Genomic DNA, 18,157 nt, shown 5'->3' on the forward strand with positions numbered 1-18,157 from the left:
GTGCCAAGTATATTCAGGTACTGTGTTCAGTGCCCAGAAAGTTCTCCGCTAAATCAAATGAGTTGAGGGTACCTGTAATCATTTAAATAGGAAGTTTATCTTTCAGGTAATTTTGAGGGAACAATAATGACGAATGGACAAGAGTTGCAAATGACTCTTTTAAAAAGACAGACTTGGCTTCTAAGCTCACGTGGCTTATTTTAGCAATTTCAGAGGCTGTGTACTCAAGTCTCATGTGAACTGTGCTTTTATACCAGCCCATTTGACAATTAAAATGGAAAAACGAGGAAAAAGCCATTGTTTGTTTTTTCTATAGTGTCATCAGTGTGCGCTGCACTGAACAATAGTCAGGGCAAGGCAAATAAAGACTCTGCCCTGTGGAGCTTACAATCGAGCAGCATAATACAATGCAGAACAATACAATTCAGAACAAGCATGTAGTGATTAACAACCTTTCTAAGTGGCATTCTTTGCAGAATAGGAGGGTTTTTTTCCCCCTAAATCAGTGGGTTGGGGGACAGACAGACATATGTTAATTGAGAAAGCAATTTCATCTATAGGGACTTTGACAGAAGACACAAGTCAGCCTTGGGTGAATAGACCAAGAAGGAATGAAGATTAAGAGGACGGTATGATCAGTAATTAAAGATTTCAGGGCAGCCTATCTCTGCACTAAATAAAGAACTGGGGAGCTCCTGGAAATCGCAAGAGTAGCCACATTATAAAGAAGAAACTAGGAACCAAGGTATTTAATAAAGAGTCCCTTTCTAGTATTTCAGAAAAGGAGATTGGTTTGAAAGCATTCTCAGAGAGCAGACAGGGATGAGAAGGTGGGCTGTGGGCTTCAAAATGTGAAAGTTTGCTTGAGTCTCCTAGGGATTCCGGCCTGCCATTGATAAATGAATTTGTAGTTGATTATAGAAGAAGAAAATGGCACTATTTCGCTAGAGTTCTATGTTGAGAGGTCGTGAATCCAGAGCAAGGACTGTGTGAATTTGGACATATCTTGGACCATAAAGCCAGAGTTTGGTTCTGTGTGTTGTATATGTGTGTAAGGTACGAGAAACTACTAGAAGTGAGAAACTGTTTTCACTCCAGTAGTGATGTCTAATTTTACTGAGTGCCCCACTGTTCTCAGCACTACTTACACTATCTCTTTCATTCTCACAGCTGTTTATTGTCTTCACATAACTGTTATACACTCCATTTCACAGAAGAGTAAATTGAGTCACACCACTCTGGCTTGAGTCAGTGCTCGAACCACTGTGTGGTAAACTGCTGTCAAAAATTCCAGGTTCCCATTTTCAAGAAAAACCTTCCTTGATGGAACCCTCCTGTATTTTCCTGAAAGTTAGGGAACACTAATTTCTTCTGCTCTTGTGTGATCCCATATGTCATTTCCATGTATGTCTCCCTATTCTGCTCAAAGCCCCAAACCCATTCTAAGAAATGGTAAATTTGGGTGAATAAGGTGATATTATTTGTGTCAACTACAATAAATTTAATATCTACAAGTCCAGATAAAATAATAACAGATAGAAATGAACACCATGAATCCACTCAACCCCCATAAAAGCATACTGTAAAACTGGGAAATAAAACATATAATAGATTAAAGCTTGAGCCAATGAAAAATATTAGCAAATGGCTTTTGCTATATTTGCTTCATTGTAGAAAGCCCCAGAGTAGCCTATGACAGCCTAGGTTCAACAGTATCACATCCAAATAGATTAGAGCTACATATACAACTTAAATAGCTTTCCTATTGTTTATCTCAGATGTAGCAACACCAAAGATGCTTCTTGTTATCCAGAAGCTCTTTATCTTTGTCTCACCTAAGCTATTTCTTTATCCCAAGAGCCTTCATACAATTCTGAAATATAATTTTAGGTAATATTTTATTTTAAAATACAGTAGGTCCTGGACCATTATTTAATTCAGATTGGTCAGGAAAACCAATCTCTGCTGTGAGAATTATTAAGACAATCCTAACGAAGTTGACGGAGAAGGCAATAGCACCCCACTCCAGTACTCTTGCATGGAAAATCCCATGCAAGGGAGGAGGAGCCTGGTGGGCTGCAGTCCATGGGGTCGCTAAGAGTTGGACACGACTAAGTGACTTCACTGTCACTTTCACTTTCGTGCATTGGAGAAGGAAATGGCAACCCACTCCTGTGTTCTTGCCTGGAGAATCCCAGGGACGGGGGAGCCTGGTGGGCTGCTGTCTATGGGGCCACGCAGAGTCGGACACGACTGAAGCAACTTAGCAGCAGCAGCAGCAATGAAGTTGAGGTCACTAGTTTAAGAACTTGAGAGCAAAATTCCAAGCCTATTTAAGTAGCCTGAAAGTGAAAGTCACTCAGTGTGTCTGACTCTTTGTGACCCCATGGCCTATACAGTCCATGGAATTCTTCAGGTCAGAATACTGGAATAGGTAGCTGTTCCCTTCTCCAGGGGATCTTCCCAACCCAGGGATCAAACCCAGGTCTCCTGTATTGTGGGTGGATTCTTTGCCAACTGAGCCACGAGGGAAGCCCAAGAAGCTTATCTCACGTTAAATGTAAACTTCCACAACATCTGTGCTCCTTGAGCGCAGATAAGAAAATTTTGTTTTCATCTTCTTAGCCCCTAACAAGTGTTTAACCAAATAAAAAATGAAGGAGAACATGCTAAATGGTAATAAATGCCATATTTACATAAGCATTCCTGAAACTCTTCAAATGACTTTAAGCAGATATACATTAAACTTTTAATTCTAATAATGTAGACTGTAGATATTATGAGGAGGGCAAGCTAAGAACTCATTTCATAAGCATTACTATCAGGTTTTATTTTTTTCTTGATTTAACTCTTTTTATTTCTCCATCCTCTTTACATATTCCTCCTCCTAGGTTAAAAAGTTTATCAGACCTTAACCTAAAATGAATATCAAACAACAAAGTCACTATGTTCGACTTCAAACAACTGTGACATCTCTGTATCTCTCTTTAAAGCTAAAATTCTCAAAAGAAGGTACTACATTTTTTGCAATGTACTCCTTCAGTCTTTGAAATGGAAGTCTGCCCTCCACCTCTACTGAAGCGTGCCTTTCAAATATAATTAATGATTCATCTTTAACCTTGTTTTCACTAAGTTGAGGTATAATTTTTATTCACTGGGAAAGCAGAGTCCTAAATATTTTGGGCAATGTGTACACTGAATAAACCATACACCTTTGTAGATATATTATGTTTGCCTCATTCCAGATCATTCCCTCATGCCACCTTGCAGGTGTGATGAAAAAATCAGAATGGTTATTGCCTCTGGCAGAATGTAAAATGCATTCTGATTTCTTTCATCGTAGATTATTTTTTCCTTCTGTAGAACTTAAGGTAAATGAAATCGAACAGTGTGTAGTCTTTTGTATCTGGCTTCTTTGATTCCATATAGCATTTTGGAGTTTCATCACCATTGTCATCTATAACAGAAGTTCATTCTATTTCACTAGCAGTATAATTAGTGTGTGTTTATTCACTCAGTCGTGTCCAACTCTTTGTGACCCCATGGACTGTAGCACACCAGGCTCCTCTATCCAGGGAGTGCTCCAGGCAAGAATACTAGATGTCGGTTGTCATGCCCTCCTCCAGGGATCTTCCCAACCCAGGGATCAAACCCAGGTCTTCCACATTGCAGGTGGATTCTTTACCATCTGAGCCACCAGAGAAGCCCTGTTTAACTAGTAGGTGCTTCCTCTTAAATAATCATACTGCAGTGCATTAATCAATTATTTTGTTTTGTATATTTGGATTGTTTCCAGTTCAGGGCCATTATGAGTAAAGCTATTATGAGCATACCTGTACATGTCTCTTTGTGAACATGTTTTCATTTCTCTTTTGTAAATGCCCAGGAAGAGGATTGCTGAATCATAGGGTAGATATATATTTAACTTTATGAGACACCTTCACACAGTTTTCCAAAGTGGACACACCATTTTGTAGTCCTACCAGAAATGAATAAAAATTCTGATTACCCCATATATTAACAACATTTGGTGTTTTCAGTGTTTTTAATTGTAACTATTTTAGCGTGTTTGAACAATACAGCATGTGATACTAATTTGCATTTTCCTAATGACTTTCCTAATATCTTTAGCACTTCTTGATTTTATTATTCATTTGTAAAGTGTCTGTTCAAGAATTCTGCCCTTTTTGAGTAGTTTATTATTATGTGTGTTACTATTATTTACGTATTTGTAGGAAACCTCTACCTCCTTCCATACACAGAAGTCAATTCAAATGAAGTACGGAATGGAACATAAAAATTATAAAAATGACATACTATTAAAAGAAAGCTTAGGAAAACATCTCGACAGCATAGGCAGAAATTTCTTAGAGGGAACAGAGAAAGCACTATCCATAAAATAAAATACTGGTATATCAGATTTCATAAAAATAAAATCCTTCTGCCCATCAGTTCAGTTCAGTTTGGTTCAGACCCCATGGACTGCAGCACACCAGGCCTCCCTGTCCATCATCAAGTCACCATTAAGAAAATGAACAGGCAAGCTACAGACTGAGAGAAAATATTCAAAATGAATATATCTGACAAGTACTTGAATGAACAATCTATAAATAACTGATGATCTTTTAATTATTAAATATATAGGCTTTTCATTTCTTCCTTCTGAGGCTTCCTTTTGCACATCATTTGCCCCTGTTTGACCAATCACTACTTAAAAAGTAATTTGTCCTAGTTGTTGTTCTTTTTCTTTGGTCATTTTTTATTCTCCCTGATTCATCTATTTTAATCATTTTCACTGCCTTTCTTTGAATTATTTTCTGACGTGTTATCCAGGATCATCTCCCTAGTTATTTATTCTTTTCAGTCTAACTTTTCCCTTGAGTAGTCTAAATTCTTGCCCCTCACAGTATGATCTGTCAACCAGCAGCATCAGCCTCTGTGAGCTCTTCAGACTTGAAGCAGCCCCACATTGCATCACAGATCTGCATTTTAACATCCTCAGGTGGATTCCTATAAATACACATTCAGTTCAATTCAGTCGCTCAGTCGTGTCCAACTCTGTGACCCCATGAATCGTAGCACGCCAGGCCTCCCTGTCCATCACCAACTCCCGGAGTTTACTCAGACTCACGTCCATCGAGTCAGTGATCTCATTCAGCCATCTCATCCTCGGTCATCCCTTTCTCCTCCTGCCCCCAATCCCTCCCAGCATCAGAGTCTTTTCCAATGAGTCAACTCTTCGCATGAGGTGGCCAAAGTATTGGAGTTTCAGTTTCAGCATACACATTAAAGTATGAGAAAAAGTAGTATTGTAACTTATATCCCTGGTTTCAACTGTCTCCTCTGCTGATAATCCTTACATATTTAGTACATGCCATTCTAATGTGGTCCAGATTTATATCTTAGCAAGTCAAGTACCTCCAGATGGTTGATATCTAAGTAGGTATGTAAAATACAATATGTTCAAAACCAAATTCATTATCTTTCTCTTTTTTAATTTTCATATTTTGGTTCATGGGGAGATGAGGGCAAATAATTTTTATCTAACAATATTAGTGACTTTTCTAAAATAAAGAGATATTGCATAAAAATAAAATGGTGTTACAGTACTCAGCTTTTAATTCCATAAGGCAAGGAGGTCATAGACGGAATTATTATGGGAGTAGTATAAAAGAAAAAAATGAACACTAAATCCCCATAGACTGTATCCCGCCAGGCTCCTCGGTCCATGGAATTCTCCAGGTGAGAAAACTGGAATGGGTCGCTATTTCTTTCTCCGGGAGATCTTCCTGACCCAGGAATCAAGTGCAGACCTCCTGCATTACAAGCAGATTCTTTACTGTCTGAGCCACCAGAGAAGCCAAAGTAAATAATATGGTGAATATTGTAAATCAGAAAGTAGTGATAATATATATTAACTCCCTAAAAGAAAGATTATCATTTATGATCTTCTACTATCTACTCTAAATCATCCTAGAGTGCAGAAATCAAACAATTTTTCCCACCTGCAACCAGTTTAGCAATGTTACGTACTGGAGAGGAAATGCTATGAATTTTGTACATATCTGTTATATGATGTCAGAATATCATCAGATTTTTATTCCATCAAAAACTAGTTATCAGCAAACACTAAAAGTTATGTTTTATTCAGCTATTCCCAGCTATTCAGCTATTTTGTGGTGACAAAAGGAAGCCATTCAACTTGGATGAGAGGGAGAAATGCAAAAGGTTTGATTTCTATTATATAGAGACTGAAAATGATTACTGAATTTTTAGTACTGAATTACACATATCCCATAGGTACCAAGTACAATGATGGTTACATTTTTAGTGAAAATATTTTATTTCATCCCAGATGTCAGAACGTCTTCAAAGTCATGTCACAGAAAGGACATTTCCTTACTATTTCTCTAAGGTAAAGATTTAAATTCACGCATCCCATTTTGGGAAAGATTTTTCAGGTGAAGTTGTATGCCACTCATAACTCCTTTTCTCCCCCCAAAAAGAGGAGGCAAATTAATTGTCATACTTTAGCTTGATTCATGGCTAAGTCCATAGGATAAAATATCAAGAAAGCATGACTGAAAGTTGCTGTTTCCACTGTATTTATGTTAATAATGCCATTAGAAAACATTTATGGAGAGTTTCCATGTGCCTCACTTTATTATCATTATCCCATCAGGTTCATACAACAGCCCTATGAGGCTTCGAGAGTTATAGTGACTTTCTTAAGGTCTCATAGTTAGAAAAATCCTACTCAGGTTTTCAGGCTAATTTCAAAGTCAATGTTATTAACCACTCTAATGCAAAGGTATCAAAATTTGTCATCTTTTTTTTCACCCTCAAAGGAGAAAAAAAAATATTTGGAGAAATAATAAAAAACTAAAGGAAATCTATTCTCTCTGCACCTCTGGAGGGTAAATTTTCTGCTCTGTGGAGTCAGAAGGAGAGAATCAGTCAGAGAAATAATAAAAATGATGACAACTGTGTCAGTTCTGTAGAGGAGAGGAAAATGAATTACTTCATGGCATCAGGGTGCATTTGGAAAAGTAGGACTTCAAGGAATCCTAGAAAGAAATTTTATTTCTGAGTGGTGTATGATCCTCTCCCCATGCCCCAGTATTAGGCCAAAAAGAATCCACTCACTCCAAACAGGGGTAGATATCCACATAACTCTTTTTCTTTCTCTCTCTCAAACTTTAGCATTAGTATGGACCCCAAATTTACCACTTGTACAACTAGACACATGAGCATTTCCAGCTGAGAAAACGAATTTTTCACACATTGCTGGAATCCTTATCCTGAGCAGACACAGCATCCTCTCAGCACATGGGCTTTCTGAGTGAAATCAGTGCTGCTGTCAGGATCCACGTTTTCAATCTATATTCATCCACACGGCATCATATCTTCTTGGGGAGGGCATTGTCATACAGTTGAAGCTAATGTTCTGGCAGGCTTTTATCTTGCTACTCTATCATTACAATCCCAACTGAACCAGAAGGCCTCGGGGGGTTTTCTGTTGCTCTCAGTCAATCAGTATGGCAGATACCAACTTTTCATAACGAACTGATCCAAAGTAGGCAGTCACTGCATGGGGTTTCCGCTTTCAGCATCTCTTCCTCCTTCTACATAAGAAATCTGGAATAATTAATGGGGAAAAAATTAGAAGTGTTAGGTTTTACAGTATTTGACCAGGTGACAAGTTTCAATTATTGTTTGTAAATTTCTAGTCTTATCTGGAGCTGCTACCTAATAAACTGCTGCTAAAATTAAAGTTCAGGAAGAGCTTTCTGAGCTGTATACTGTTAACTGTATCTCCTTCAGGAGACAGTCTTTAGATTCTATGGGGCAAAATGATCCTAGTAATGTGAGATGCAAATAGAACTGGTTAGTTGTATGTATATATATCACAGTATATACATTTTCCCTGTTACTATTTTTAAATTTTTTTGGACATTGTTTTAGATGTATGTTTCCTGCTTTCTTAAACAAAATATATTGAATATAATTTAACTTTATTCTAGAGAGCTCAGAACATCATTGTAACTATCCATTAATGGTTATGTAATGATGATGCTGTATTGGATTCTATGCAATTTCATTAAGTCATGTCTTGTTGTGAGCCACCATTTCTTTCATTCAGTTGTTCATTCTCTGAATTCCACTTATTTGCCAAACCTAAAAAAAAAAAAAAATCAATGAGCTAAATCAGGCATTGCCTTTGTCTTCTTGGACTTAGTCTAGTCTGAGAGGTAGGTACAGATAGAATAAATACACACGAAAAATATAAAATTCAAATTTAATAAATGCCAAGAAGAAAAAGAACAGGATGTCATCAAAGAGAAGGATCAGTTCAGTTCAGTTCAGTCGCTCAGTCATGTCCAACTCTTTGCGACCCCATGAATCGCAGCACGCCAGGCCTCCCTGTCCATCACCAACTCCCGGAGTTTACTCAGACTCACATCCATCAAGTCCGTGATGCCATCCAGCCATCTCATCCTCTGTTGTCCCCTTCTCCTCCTGCCCCCAATCCCTCCCAGCATCAGAGTCTTTTCCAATGAGTCAGCTCTTCGCATGTGGTGGCCAAAGTACTGGAGTTTCAGCTTTAGCATCATTCCTTCCAAAGAAATCCCAGGACTAATCTCGTTCAGAATGGATCTCCTTGCAGTCCAAGGGACTCTCAAGAGTCTTCTCCAACACCACAGTTCAAAAGCATCAATAGAATCAATGAAAGAGTTAGGGCAAAACTCTGAGGAAAGGGAATTTTCCTGGTGAGGTTTTAAAAATTAGGAATTAGCTGGAGGAAAATAATAGCATGTGTAAGGGATTTAAGGTTAGAAAGACCTCAAATACTCAAAGATTAGATGAATGGAAGGCCAGTGCTACTGTGAAATGATGTGGGAGGGGGATTTCAGAAGGATATTTATGTTCTTTAAATGTCTTAAGAGGAAGAAATTCTAATTAGTTCCTATTGAGTGATTTTTAAATTTCAGGAAAATAGTCACAAATTTAAGGGGAAAAATGATACAAAAATAACTTGATACTCTTAAGAGTGAATAAGGATTTAGGTCAAACACAGATATAATTCACAAATTACCTTTATGTTTGTTATTCATCTTCACAATTTCCCCTAAGTTATGAGGATTCCCCATGGAAATTAAAATGAGTCTGAACAAGGGATAAAATAAACAAACAAAATGCCAATTGAAGCCCTAAAGTCACTACTTCTCAGATTCCCGCCTCATTAGACCTCAGGAGTTTCTATAAAGGGATTATTAAACAAATGAATTCTTATTTTAGTTCCTGTAGCATGTTACTAGTGTGAAAAAAATTTATATGTAAAACAAATTAAATTATGGTAAATTAGCATAAAGTTTAGTATTATACAGCAAATTTTAAAATAGTAAAAGTGTTTGACTTATGAAAATTAAAAATGAGATGTTTTCTCAAAAAATATCCCTCCTTTATTGGACCATATTTTTTTTCTTTTGGAAAAAATTATTAAAACAAAAATGTACTTGAATTATGCCTATAATTCACTTGCATTATAGATTAGTACTTAAATAAACATGTAGAAAATATTTTACTTCCTAGAAATTGATTTTCTGTTGATTTAAAAAAAAGAGAGAGAGATTCATAAGATGCATGGATTGCTTCTTAAATTCAGTCCAAGCATTGAAATTCATTATCCAATTAATGGTACTCAGTATGTGTTATTCATAAAATACCCATAAAATCGATCATTAAAACTCAGAGCAATAGATTTTTATACTAGAATGTATGTGTACTCAAGACAAAACCAATTCTAGTGCCCGCTAATACCAGCGTTATTAGAAAACCTTTTCCTTGTTTTACTTTTTGAATGTAATTAGAAATTTGCTTAAAAATCCCCACTGACATGCAATGTTAATATTGGTGCAATTAATGAAATGCTAATATTTATGAATTAATTGGCAAAAATCTTGATGAAAGGAAGCTAACAGAAATCACTTATGCAGAATCTACCAGAGGACAAGATTTGTCCTTGGTGACTTGCTCATTTTGCTTTCAGAATGTTATTTAGTAAAATAGTCAGTGGTATTTCAGTAAATTCTTAGTTGAAAGAATTCTCTAAGACAAAGTTAACAAGCTAGTTTCTAACATAGATGTTAATTGGAGATGTAGGAATTGATATTTCTCAATCACTAAAATATGTAGGAATAAAAATGTGATTCTTTTATCTACAACTCAGCTTTGTCTTGAGCTTTCCTTTTCCCTGAGGGCCAAACATACAGTCTTAGTCCATTCTATGTGGACTCACTTATTTTAGGATTAAACTACTTAATTCAGTACTTACTCCACTCCCTCCACTTCTACCAGCATCTCCTCTAGGTTCATCTGACTTTCTAAACATTATGTCAGTATTTGCTAAACCTGCTTTGTTCCAATTTATTTTCCATCCACAGTGATATGTTGTTTTCTTCTTTGGCATCTTTGTGCCACATGTGAAATTTCTACCTGTGTGTCAGCTATTAATAATCAATGTCAGAACACCACCATCTTTGGTTCCACAAGAAAACAATTAGCAGCTCGCCTGCCTTGTTACACGGACTGGGGGTAATTTGTTTAGACATGCTCTATCCTCCCAAACCATCTTGGTTTTAGAAACTCTCAGCAAAGTGTGGTGCCTTCTACGGTAGATAGGGGCTTCCCTGGTGATTCAGTGATTAAGAATCTGCCTGAAATGCAGGAGACATAGGAGACGTGGATTCAGTCCCTGGGCCAGAATGATCCTCAGGAGGAGGAAATGGCAACCCACTCCATTATTCTTGCCTGAAAAATTTCATGGACAGAGGAGCCTGGCAGGCTACAGTCCATGGAGTTGCCAAGAGTCAGACATAGATGAGCAACTGAACAATGACAGCAAAGAACATATAGACAGGGCTTAGGTCCCATGTAATGCTGGTGATATTAGACTGTCTTAGAGGAATCACAGCTGAAGTACAATGAAGTATGTATCTTGGTAAATATTCTTCAAAAGTTTTTTTTTTTTCCTTAATTCTACCTAATTTTTGGCTTTTGTACACTGAGTCTCACATTTGACGTCTTTTATTTTCTGTCCCTACCAAAGCAACTTCCATTTAGGAAACAGTGGACTCATGAGGGCCAGGCAACAAGTCAAAAATTCGCTGATCCTCAAAGGGTACATAAAGCTCCTTGGTCAGTGCTCTGCCATTGTTACATACTTTCTTTATCATTCTAAAACTTGAACACTAGGTCAAACTTGGAAGTTAAGAAATTAAAAAATTATAAAAGAAAGGGTGAAAGAGAAGAAGGAAGGAGAAAGGAAAGTATGCATATTAGTATGTGATCAGAAATCAGACCTTTAATATAAACTCTCAAAATATCATTAAAGTGAAAGTCGCTCAGTCACGCCTGACTCTTTGTGATCGCATGGACTATACAGTCCATGGGATTCTCCAGACCAGAATGCTGGAGTGGGTAGCCTTTCCCTTCTCCAGGGGATCATCCCAACCCAAGGATCGAACCCAGGTCTCCCTCGTTGCAGGCGGATTCTTTACCAGCTGAGCCACAAATTTAGGGATAGATAGGGCAAGAGAGTAAATTGAGGAAGATACCTCCTATCTTCTTTTTACTCCTCTCCTGACAACATCCATATCTTTTTGCACAGCCCTTCCTATCTACCCAGGTTCCAGCTCCAGGTGATACCCACGGGTATTTTAGCCATGTGTTAGATTATCATTTTATTGTTTAAAACATTTTCCTTTAGAATTTCTTTCCATGAAGCCAACGGTTATACAATCATTAAGTCCAATCTGTATTTTAGCAAGGGCTTCTTAGTGATAAACTCATCACAAATATACCCAAATTATTTTGAGGTACAAAGCAGGTCAATGGTGAAAGCAGTTTATGTCAGACTGGCTACCTTGTGATCACCCAAGGACATGGTTTGGACCATCTTCCAATTAATAGGTAGGCCATGGAAAACTTAGGGCAATTGAAAGAAAGTTTATTAGTCATACAAGGGATTACTGCAAAAGGCAGGGGAAGTGCAGAAATGTCCCAGAGAAAGCTGAGCCTTTATCATGGTTAAGGACTGAGATTAGCGCATTTTCTAGGTTTGGTTTGTGATTTGTGAAGTTGGAATGTTCCAAGAAGGACACAGCAGGGCACGTGTACCAACTTTATTATCAACCTGTCTGGATGTGGAGCTAACAGGAAAGGGGAAACTGAGGTTTAAAAGAAGTCAGTAGTATGCTCTCTTTGACAGCACATATACTAAAATGTATTCCCTAGTGGCTCAAACAGTAAAGATTCTGCCTACAGTGCAGGAGACACCAGTTCTATCCCTGGGTCAGGAAGATCCCCTGGAGAAGGAAATAGCATCCATTCTAGTATTCTTGCCTGGAGAATCCCATGGACAGAGGAGCTTGGTTTGTCATAGCCCATGGGGTCACAAAGAGTCAGACACTACTAAGTGACTAACATTTTTATACTTCATGCTAAAATTAGAATATTAGCATGGCCCCAGCATAAGGATGACATGAAGATTCATGAAGTATTCCACTGTTTTGCTTGGGACTAGTAGGTGCAAATCACTATATTTAGAATGAATAAACAACTAGCATGGGGAACTATATTCAATATCTTATAATAAACCATTAGAAAAAGAATATACTTGTGTATAACTGAATCACTTTGCTGTACAGCAGAAATTAACACATTATAAATCAACTGTACTTCAATTAAAAAAAAAAGTCAGTGGTTTAATACCCAAAAATAGGGTCAAACTCCATTATATTGGTCTTTACCTGCTTGGTTAGAATGCCTAGGGGCTTCTTACTCCAGAAACCAAGGACAGCTTCCTCAGAGACTAAATGAGGATGAAGCAAGGGGTGCTAAGAAACCAGACTGACTAAACAAATTTGGAGAAAAAATATTAAGGTCCCTGCCTTCCTTTCATCCTTTCATGGCTGCATCCTGAGCTAAATGTGGGATCACACATAGAGGATCAGTGTAGTGATGGACCTCCACGACTCTCAGATACAGCTTTCCTAAAGGGCTGGAACCCTCTAGGTATAAAAGATCTTTTCATTCTTCTAAAACTATGTGCTAGCAGAGTATCACTATCTGTAGGGCAGGAGCAGTTATAAAACATTCGTGATAGGTTTCAAGATCAGGCCTTCATGTGTATTCATTCATTCACATCTTTTTTTTTCATTCATTTTTTTCCCAGTGAATAAGAACCTATTAGCAACTCAGGTACTTTTCCATGTGCTATGGTACATTGAGAAGCAAGATAAATCACTTGTTCCCATGGAGTTTGTTTTTGTGGGAGGTGACAGATTTTTTTTTTAAAGAAAAATTTCAGTTCTATTAAGTGCTATAAAGAATACTGGGTTCTATCTTAGCCTGAGATGCCAAGGAAGGCAGATTTCAGGGGATTGATGGCTAGCCTGAAACCTGAAGCATCAGTCTAGAAAGTCTTTAAAGAAGTTAATGCTTGGTGCAGGAGTTCCCATTTTCCAATTTTCGTGTTTAGCCAGCACTATATTTAATTGGCCAGATAGAAATAGGGCAGAAATTGAAAATGGGCCTCTCTGCCTCTGTAATGAATTAAATAGTTTTCCATAGCATTAGCTGTAAATGACACTACTGAACTGACAATTTCTTTCTTGTTTGGGCTTCATTTAAACTTCTGAATGGTATTAAGAGGTTATTAGAGATTAATCTCCAATTAGGTATTCTGATAGCCCAAGAAATTGTCAAAGGGTCCCTCTGGCCATACTTTTTAGCATTAAAGAGATATTGAATTAATAATATTTTGCCATCTCTTCAGACCTTTAAACTCCTGTGACTAATGTCCAATCATTTAGCCCACTTAAACAGAATGTCACACTGTGAGCCTTCCATTCTGAATAGGTCACCGTAGGGTAGAGCTCATTAATGTTGAGTGTCCATTTCAGAAGCTGCAGCAGTCACTCAGCCCCTATGTTTTAAGAAAATAAGTAGAAAATTGTTTTCTCCCAAATGGAAGGGTTATGAAGACAGTGCCATATGTCATTATTACTGTGACTAAAAAGTGTCATCGCAGTTCTGTAGTGCTGTATAATGCTCCCACATAAGGCCATAAAATCATGTTGGGTTAGTGAGTGAGGCCTGTGGCACACTTCCCAGACCCTCTGGAGTGCTGTGGACTGCACAGGACAGCGTCCAAAGCCCAGCATCAGAAAGCAGGAGCAGCTGTGCAAGGCAATTGTGATTTATGTGGTATTCTCATCCACTAAAACAGGAGGTGAATGAATTGACCAAGTATCTGCAGCAAGAAGTTAAAGGAAAAGGTCAGGAGGGGATAACCTGAAAAGAATCTCCCTCATTGTGTTAATCTGAAAAGTTAAGAGCTCCTTTTCTTTCTCTCTTACACTTATTTTAAAGCTTGTATTTTTAGTAGACTATGAGAAGATACGTTATCACTTAGGGGTGTAGCTTTCAACTAATGTGTTTCTGTACCTGGTCTCTGTAGCTGCATTGCATCCATTAGGCTAATGTGTAATCAATAATAATAAGACTTACCAAGGTGTAAATCATAGGGCTTGGCTAATTGTGATTTCTAAACTGGCATTTTCTAAGGAGGAAATACATGGTAGAACTCATTCATTGGTTTGGATTAGGCGACTTGTATAAACATCTGTTAACTTTGGCTCTCAGTGTTACTTCCGCCTTCTGGTAGAAGCTCCTCCATTTGATTTTCCTTTAGGGAACCATGGTCTTCCTTGAACTTCACTTTTCTGCAGTTTTGCTGGGACTGTCAATAGCAGTAACTCACCTTCCTGAGCCAAGAGTGGGTGGACATGTGACCCAAATTACACCAATAAGACTGCCCTTCTGCTGTGTTTGAATTTTAAGAAGAGATACAGGGATAGAAAATGGTTGGGCCTGATAAAACACTGTGAAAAGCTGAAGATAAATTCCTGTGGGTTTCTTGTTTCTTACATTGCTGAAGCAGTCCTAAATCCTGCTCTTATGAAAAGTTGGTTGTAAAGGATTCCCTTATTTGGGGAGCTATTCTATTTCCTTCCAATATATTCAATTTAAGCAAAATTAATTGTTTCTATTGTGGCCCAAGAACATTAACTGATACCATGATATCAAAACCTTTATCCAATAGATAAGCTAAAGAAATAATTGTTTGGACAAAAACATTAAGAATAGAGTAGATATAGCTGATTGTATTCTGTGGAAATGATGTGTTTGGTGGGGGTAGGACACTGAAAAAAAAGTAGTGGGGGATTTTGGATTTGGAAGGTTTTAAATACTAGACCCTGGAATTTGCTTTTTGGTATAGTACAAAGGAACAGAAAAAAGACAACCCAGTTTCTATACTATTCCCATGACATCCAAGACCTTGTCTCATGACATCTATGGATTTCAGTTATTGTATCTATGAAGTGATGGAGGTGGGCTGGATGATCTGAAGATCTTGTTTAGTTCTTTGGTGATGTAATAAATGTATTATTACTCTGCAAGCCATGGTGAAATATTGAGCAGAAGAATGACCATATAAAAACCATGTTTTAGAATTAATGTAAAAAATGACATTTCTGTAGTTAAACTTGACATAGAATATCTGAATTCTTCATTACTCATTATAATTTTAAAAACAAGTTTGCAAAATACCTAGACCTTTAGAGCAAGAAAACTACTTGGGATTGCTAGATAAAGTCAAAGGCAAGTGAGTAAAGAAAAAGGCTGACCTAGCATGTTAGGTGCAAATTTTATTAGGGATAACAAAAATTCATTTAAGAAAAGAAATTCTAATGGGTATGAAAAAAAATCAACAAACTTTAACAAATTTCCTTAAGCAGATATATATAATTTAAATGAATGACTGCCTAGTAAGCCAAAGTAAACTTATTTTGATTATTTGAAATGATTTTAAATTTACCTCATATCTGACAGTGTTGAAATGTTGAAATGGCATTTAAAAATGATTTAAACATGGAACTGATCTCTCAGTCTGAAAACTACTCTGTTACCAATACATTCTTTAACATATGTTTGCCTATGAAATATAACACAGAGAAAATGCACAAAATAAAAATCAAAACAATGAATTATCATAAAGCCAGCATCCATGTGACTACCACTCAAATCAATAAATAGGTCAGAATGTGTAATCTAAAAGCCTCTTCCTACCTTCTCCCCATCACTACTTCCTTGTCTCCAAAGGAAACATCATCCTGACATTTACTACTATCGCTCCCTTGGTTTTACCATCTAATCCTGGGCTAGCTTTTCCTGTTCTTTTAATTTTGTCCTAATAGAAATATATGACTTCTTTCACTTATTATAGTTGTGAGATCCATCATTGTTGTGGGAAGCTATATCTCATTCATTTTGCCTATTGTATTGTAATCACACTGGTTCAGTTGGTAAAGAATCCTCCTGCAATACAGGAGACTGCCTGTAATGCAGCAGACATGGGTTTGATTCCTGGGTCAGGAAGATCCCCTGGAGAAGGAAACGGCAACCCACTCCAGTATAAATACTGGGAGGTCCCCTGGACAGAGAAGCCTTTGTCCATGGGATTGCAAGAGTCCGACACAAGTTAGCAACTAAACTACCACCACATAATAATCCACATACGAATATGATACAATGTATTTATCTATTATAGTATTAATGACTATGGGGATTATTTACATTATTGATTCTAAATCATACCACTCAGCTTTTGTATACATATTTCTTCAAGTTCATGTAGTTACATTTATATTGGGTGCTCTTTATAGAATGGAGTTTCTGGGCAATGGGATACACTTTAGCAGTTATATGTCCACTTTAGCAGATAATGTAAAACATTTTCTAAGCAGTTGTAGCAATTTATACTCCAATCATTGTGTGAGAATTTTTATTTATCCACATATTTGACAATGCTTGTGAAAGTATTTTTAATTTTAGCCAGTCTTGAAGTGAAGTGAAGTGAAGTCACTCAGTCGTGTCTGATTCTTTGTGACTCCATGGGCTGTAGCCTACCAGGCTCCTCTGTCCATGGGATTTTCCAGGCAATAGTCCTGGAGTGGATTGCCATTTCCTTCTCCAATTTTAGGCATGTGAAGTATTAGTTCACTGTGACTTTAATCTGCACAATCATAAGTAATAAATTTAAATATTTTTATTTGCTTCTTGCATGTCTTTTTTTGTGAAATATCCATTCATATCTAATTTCTTGCATCTTTGGCCGGATAACTTTCATTAGTTTTGGAAGGTTTACAGCTATTATCTGTTCACATATTTTCTAAATATTCTTTTCTTACTATAATGTTATGGCTGTTACCCTTCTTGTACTTTCTTTCATATAGCTCTCTCTGCTTCATTCATTACTCTCATTATTCATCTAGTTCACTAAGTATCTTGTCATTTCTGTTTAACTTGTTAATCTCATCAGTGCATTCCTCATTTTGATTACTGTATTTTTATATTCTGAAATTTTCATGTGTTTTTTTTCCCCTGCAATTTCTGTTGTTGTTGTTGCTGTTGTTGTTGTTGTTGTTCAGTCACTAAGTCTTGTCCAACTCTTTGCAACCCCATGAACTGCAGCATGCCAGGCTTCTCTGTCTATCACTATCTCCCTGGGTTTGCTCAAACTATGTTCATTGAGTCATTGATGCCATCTGACCAACCCATCCTCTGTTGCCCCTACTCCTCTTTCCTTCAATTTTCCCAGCATCAGGGTCTATTCAAATGAGTCAGTTCTTTGCATCAGGTGGCCAAAGTATTAGAGCTTCAGCATTAGTTCTTTCAAAGAATATTAAGGGTTGATTTCCTTTAGGATTGACTGGTTTGAACTACTTGCTGTCTAAGGAACTCTCAAGAGTCTTCTCCAGCACCACAGTTCAAAAGCATCAATTCTTTGGCTCTCAGCCTTCTTTATGGTCCAATTCTCACACCCATACATGACTGCTGGAAAAACCATAGCTTTGACTATACAGACCTTGGTCAGCAAAGTGATGTCTCTGCTTTTTAATACACTATCTAGGTTTGTAATAGCTAGTCTTCCAAAGACCAAGATTCTGGAGCCCAAGAAAGTGAAATGCAACTCTATTTCCACATATTCTTCATCTATTGGCCATGAAGTGATAGAACTGGATTCCAT

The 18,157-nt window shown here is 37.3% G+C and overlaps 1 pseudogene; it reads left to right on the forward strand.

The window, feature by feature from the left end:
- Positions 1 to 12,477: 12,477 nt before the first annotated feature.
- LOC138441896 (U6 spliceosomal RNA) lies at positions 12,478 to 12,574 on the forward strand (annotated as a pseudogene).
- Positions 12,575 to 18,157: the final 5,583 nt, after the last annotated feature.

Source organism: Ovis canadensis, chromosome 5 (genome assembly GCF_042477335.2).
Source record: "Ovis canadensis isolate MfBH-ARS-UI-01 breed Bighorn chromosome 5, ARS-UI_OviCan_v2, whole genome shotgun sequence".
Lineage (NCBI taxonomy): Eukaryota > Metazoa > Chordata > Mammalia > Artiodactyla > Bovidae > Ovis > Ovis canadensis.